We start from the raw sequence: 5,592 nt of genomic DNA on the forward strand, positions 1-5,592 counted from the left end.
CTTCAGCTCCAGATTCAGTCCATTTTTGCACTAAACAAAGGAACCATTAGGAGCTGTTAGTTAGAGGTTGTTATGCTGTGGGTTTACTGGTTTTACTGGAGATCAGACTGAATGTGGAACCTGACCTAAGATGAGTTTGGCTCTCCTGATCTAAACGATCACGTCTCAGGTCTGTTCTGTGCTGCACTGACTGCGTTCATTAACTTGTTGTTGTTTCAGGCCAACCTTAAGGGCGGATTCCACCACCAAACCTCTCCTGCAGCGATGCCAGGATCTGGTGAAGATCATCGACGAGTATCCAGCTAAGGTACCGCCGTCTGTTTTATTTTCTGTGAAATAACTTATCAGAACCGTGTTTGTTCAAATCACGTTTTTAAACAGTCCTGTTAGTTCAGATTCATCAGCCAGTCATTTTGATTGTTCTTCAGATTAGTTGGTTGATGCAGTAAAATACAGATTTTTTTAGTGGAAAACCTGTAGTATTTTGACAGAAAGTCTCATTTTGACTGGAACAAACTTTTCAAAGCATGTTTTTTAGATTGAAAGTACTATTTTAAAGGAATAAACCTTAAATGTTTGGATAAAAGCTCATATTTTAATGGAATAAACTTTTTAAACTAAGTCATTGATTCAAAAAGTCATATTTGTGGATGAATAAAGTTTAAAATCTTAGCTCAATTGTTATAAAACAGGTTTGAATAAACCTTTAACATTTAGATACAAACTAATCTATATAATTGCATAGACCTTTAAAAGCAGAAACTAATAAGTTAGAAAGTAAAATTTTAGTGGAATAAACTTTGAAATCTTAGCTCATTTGTTTCAAAAAAAGTCTTAAAGTGCAGAAATAAGCGTCTCTGAAAACACCGGAGGAGGTTTTCTAGAAAGTTCTAAGAAGTTTTCTACTGTATTTGCAAAGGTGCTTTGCTTTATTTTCTGTAATTTATGCAGATTTACAGACATGTTAATAGACGATTCTAAAGTACTAAAGCACTTCATAAGAGCACATGAAATATCTTAAAACATAAACAAAGCATGCTTCAGCTGTCTGAGTGAGCTCCAGGGACACATTTAACTGTCCTTTAAATGAATTTAAAGTGTGAATCAGTGAGCTGCACCCGCAGAAAACACAGTTTATCACACTTCCCTCTGGCATCAGTTGTTTTATGGTTCATAAAAGCACTGAACAAGTTTAAAACTGTCCACACACGTTTAGATTTTTGAGTTTCGGATTGTTTAGGTGTCTGCATGGAGACGTTACACATCTATAAACTCAAAGTGTTTTTGTTGTAAAAGTGGATTTTTGCTGGCAGGAGTTTCAGTCAAAGCTCAGATCTGCTGCTACAGATCATTTCAATGGTTAAATGTATAACTTTGTGTCAGTGTTTTTATAACTCCCTGAGAGCATACGTCCTTAGAAGCACCATAAATCATCTCCTGCCGTTCTAAGCCGCTGCTAGCATTAATAACGTCCTAGAACTGTGGATTCTGTGTGTTTTGTGACCATAAATCTGACACGTGTCGTCTCACAGCAGCTTTCTTTTATTCCCTGCAGCAGCTGAACAAACTCCAGGCTGTACTCTGGTTGTCTTGTGGGTCTTTAAATCCTTCTCTGAACTCTGAACACTTTGTTGACTGTTTCTAAAGTGTCTCTCTGGGTTTTTTGCTTTCTGACGTCTCCTGAGTTTCACTTTGAGTCTCTTTACGATCTGCTGAAAGGAGTTTGGAACTTTGTGCTGTGATTTTGCTCTAAAGTTGAGTTTAAGCAGATATACTGAACGGTTTGGACTCTGTTAGGCGTCACCGCTATGGAATGAACGGATTGTTTCTCTGATGTGTTGGCGTCTCGGGAACAGTGGAGGTATTTATTTATCAGCAGCTGTTCAGTGGAGATCAGAGATTACAGTCCATGTTCAGAGCAGTGTGAAGCTCCAGGAAACCTCTTTTTAACCTGGAGCAGCTCCACATGTCGGCTTCATGTCTGAATGAACTCTCTGGTCTTTTTTCTGGCTAAAGTTTTAGCAGTTTTTCTGAAACTGGACTCTAATCTGGTGAAGTCTGATCTAAACCGTTCCCGTTAACGGATAGACTCTCATTCCAAGTCATTAGCCCTCATCATTGATGAGAAAGTCATTAACTTTAGAGCTTATCTCAATTGTTATAAAACAGTATTCTGGCTAAAATAAGTCTTTAAAATCATTATTTCTAGTTTTTCTGTTAGAAAAACTGTAGTGTTTGACAGGAAGTATTATTTTAATTGGAATTAATTCTTAAAACCAGATTTTTTTTACGTAGAAAGTGCTGTTTGGATTTAAATCAACCTTTAATGTTTGGATAGAAACTAATGTTTTTAATGGAATAATTAAAAATTAGTCAGTTAAAAAACTAACTAAAGTCGCTGCGTTTGTTTCATTCTGGACCTTTTGTTGTTTTCATTCCCAGAAGTCAGAAAGTCGTCCTTCAGCAAACTGCAGCTGTAATTTAAATCATGTTTACATTCTACTTCCTCCAGTGCAGCTCTGATGAAACCACGTTATTTGTTTTTGCTGCCGCCTCGTTATAACCGAGAAGATACAACATTGTGTTACTGTATTTGTGTGTTTGTTGTGTGTCTTGATCAGGAGCTGCATGTGATCTTCCCCTGGCTGGTAGAGTGTGTGTTCGGCAGTCTGGATGGATCATCTCTGGATGGAACCTGAGACTCCTTCACTGTCGGAGCAACGAGTACGGCGTGGTGATGGAGTTCCTGAACCCCAGGTAGCTGCTCTGCTGCTCTGTTTCTGCACAATAATGAGCATCTATCAGGTTTTACAGAGTCTCTTTCTCTCTCCAGCGGTCCCATGATGAAACTGGTTTACAAACTCCAAGCAGAAGAATACAAATATGAAATCCCCATCAACTATCTGCCGGTGAGAGCATTTATGAAGACTGTTGGATGATTTTAGTCTGCTCTGACGGTTATATTCTACCTCATTCTGCAGTTAATGTGTGATGTTAGGTTAGAGCCTCCTGGCAGCGTCTAATTCCAGTTTCAGCCACCCTGACTCCTCTGACTTTGGCAGGATTTTTCCTCACCGTTTGCTAAAATCTCTTTGCAGAAAAAGAAAAGAAAGCCTTTTAAATGCTTAAAGTTCGTCATGGAAATTAGATACATGAGGAATTTTTAATTTTTACAAGTTTGCATGTTTAATTGTTTTTCTGGACCCAAACTGTGACTGAACGGTTCCCAAAGAAATCTGAGATGGAGGTTTTCATTCAGTACATTTTAATGTAGAACACAATATTTCTCCATGCTGGTGCTCAGAAACTGTCTTGCTGTGCTCAGTTGGTATTAAATGTCTTTATCTGTCCTGTAAGAGGATTTCCCGTCTGACTTGTCGTCTTTTCATCAGGGTCCAGTGAAGGCCTGCATCCAGGAAGGAGTTCCCCCGACTGTCCTCTGTTCCACAACAAGCTGCAGTTTCCTCTGTCTGGTCTGCTGACTCTGAACATCGCTCTCAGTATCCTTCAGCCTCACATAAAGAAAGTGGAAAACGTCTCATTTATCCCACAGAGACTAAAATGAATATTGGCTGGTATTTCACCATCCTCTGCAGGTCTGACTTCACCACTGTAAACGGACATCACTGGTGTGTTCAGGTGTTCCTTATCGTTCTGCAGATCCGTTTGAATTCTTCATGTTTAACTTCGCCTCCTGTCTCATCACGCCAAAGGTGAGTCTGTCTGCATCCTGAAGCTCGTTCACTGGACCTGCAGACTTGGGGAAAATGATTTTCACATTAAACGTTATTCATGTTTACAGTTAGAGGTCCAGAATGTTCTTCAGAAATGGAAGTAGTGGTTGAATGAACTGTGGTAGCCATGGCAACAGTTAGACGGATGATATTTCATTCTTCTTATTGGGAAACACATCAGAACGTACCATTAATGACCCTGAACGCATCACAACATACCATTAATGACCCTGAACGCACCACAGCATACCATTAATGACCCTGAACGCACCACAGCATACCATTAATGACCCTGAACGCATCACAACATACCATTAATGACCCTGAACACACCACATCATACCATTAATGACCCTGAACACACCACATCATACCATTAATGACCCTGAACACACCACAATCATACCATTAATGACCCTGAACGCACCACAGCATACCATAATGACCCTGAACGCATCATTCAACATACCATTAATGACCCTGAACACACCACATCATACCATTAATGACCCTTGAACACACCACATCATACCATTAAATGACCCTGAACGCATCACCATACCATTAATGACCCTGAACACACCACAGCATACCATTAATGACCCTGAACGCACCACAGCATACCATAATGACCCTGAACACACCAGGCACAACGCACACCATTAATGACCCTGAACACACCACAGCATACCATTAATGACCCTGAACGCACCACAGCATACCATAATGACCCTGAACGCATCACAACATACCATTAATGACCTGAACGCACCACAGCATACCATTAATGACCCTGAACGCATCACAGCATACCATTAATGACCCTGAACGCACCACAGCATACCATTAATGACCCTGAACGCACCACAGCATACCATTAATGACCCTGAACGCATCACAACATACCATTAATGACCCTGAACGCACCACAACATACCATTAATGACCCTGAACACACCACATCATACCATTAATGACCCTGAACGCACCATAGCATACCATTAATGACCCTGAACGCATCACAACATACCATTAATGACCCTGAACGCACCACAACATACCATTAATGACCCTGAACGCACCACAACGTACCATTAATGACCCTGAACGCACCACAGCATACCATTAATGACCCTGAACGCACCACATCATACCATTAATGACCCTGAACGCATCACAACATACCATTAATGACCCTGAACGCATCACATCATACCATTAATGACCCTGAACGCACCACAACATACCATTAATGACCCTGAACGCACCACATCATACCATTAATGACCCTGAACGCACCACAACACACCATTAATGACCCTGAACGCACCACAACATACCGTTAATGACCCTGAACGCACCACAACACACCATTAATGACCCTGAACGCACCACAACACCGTTAATGACCCTGAACGCACCACAACACACCATTAATGACCCTGAACGCACCACAACACACCGTTAATGACCCTGAACGCACCACAACACACCGTTAATGACCCTGAACGCACCACAACACACCGTTAATGACCCTGAACGCACCACAACATACCGTTAATGACCCTGAACGCACCACAACATACCATTAATGACCCTGAACGCACCACAACACACCATTAATGACCCTGAACGCACCACAACACACCGTTAATGACCCTGAACGCACCACAACACACCGTTAATGACCCTGAACGCACCACAACACACCGTTAATGACCCTGAACGCACCACAACACACCGTTAATGACCTTGAACGCACCACAACACACCGTTAATGACCCTGAACGCACCACAACACACCGTTAATGACCCTGAACGCACCACAACACACCGTTAATGACCCTGAACGCACCAC

At 41.4% G+C, this 5,592-nt stretch overlaps 1 long non-coding RNA gene across 1 annotated transcript; it reads left to right on the forward strand.

Annotated features, from left to right (window-relative positions):
* Window positions 1–231: 231 nt before the first annotated feature.
* Window positions 232–3,763, forward strand: LOC127534072 (uncharacterized). The gene is made up of 5 exons (XR_007942022.1): window positions 232–307; window positions 2,622–2,757; window positions 2,834–2,909; window positions 3,393–3,500; window positions 3,661–3,763. It is a non-coding gene; the product is annotated as an uncharacterized LOC127534072 (long non-coding RNA).
* The last annotated feature ends 1,829 nt before the right edge of the window (window positions 3,764–5,592 follow it).

Source organism: Acanthochromis polyacanthus, chromosome 5 (assembly GCF_021347895.1).
Source record: "Acanthochromis polyacanthus isolate Apoly-LR-REF ecotype Palm Island chromosome 5, KAUST_Apoly_ChrSc, whole genome shotgun sequence".
NCBI lineage: Eukaryota > Metazoa > Chordata > Actinopteri > Pomacentridae > Acanthochromis > Acanthochromis polyacanthus.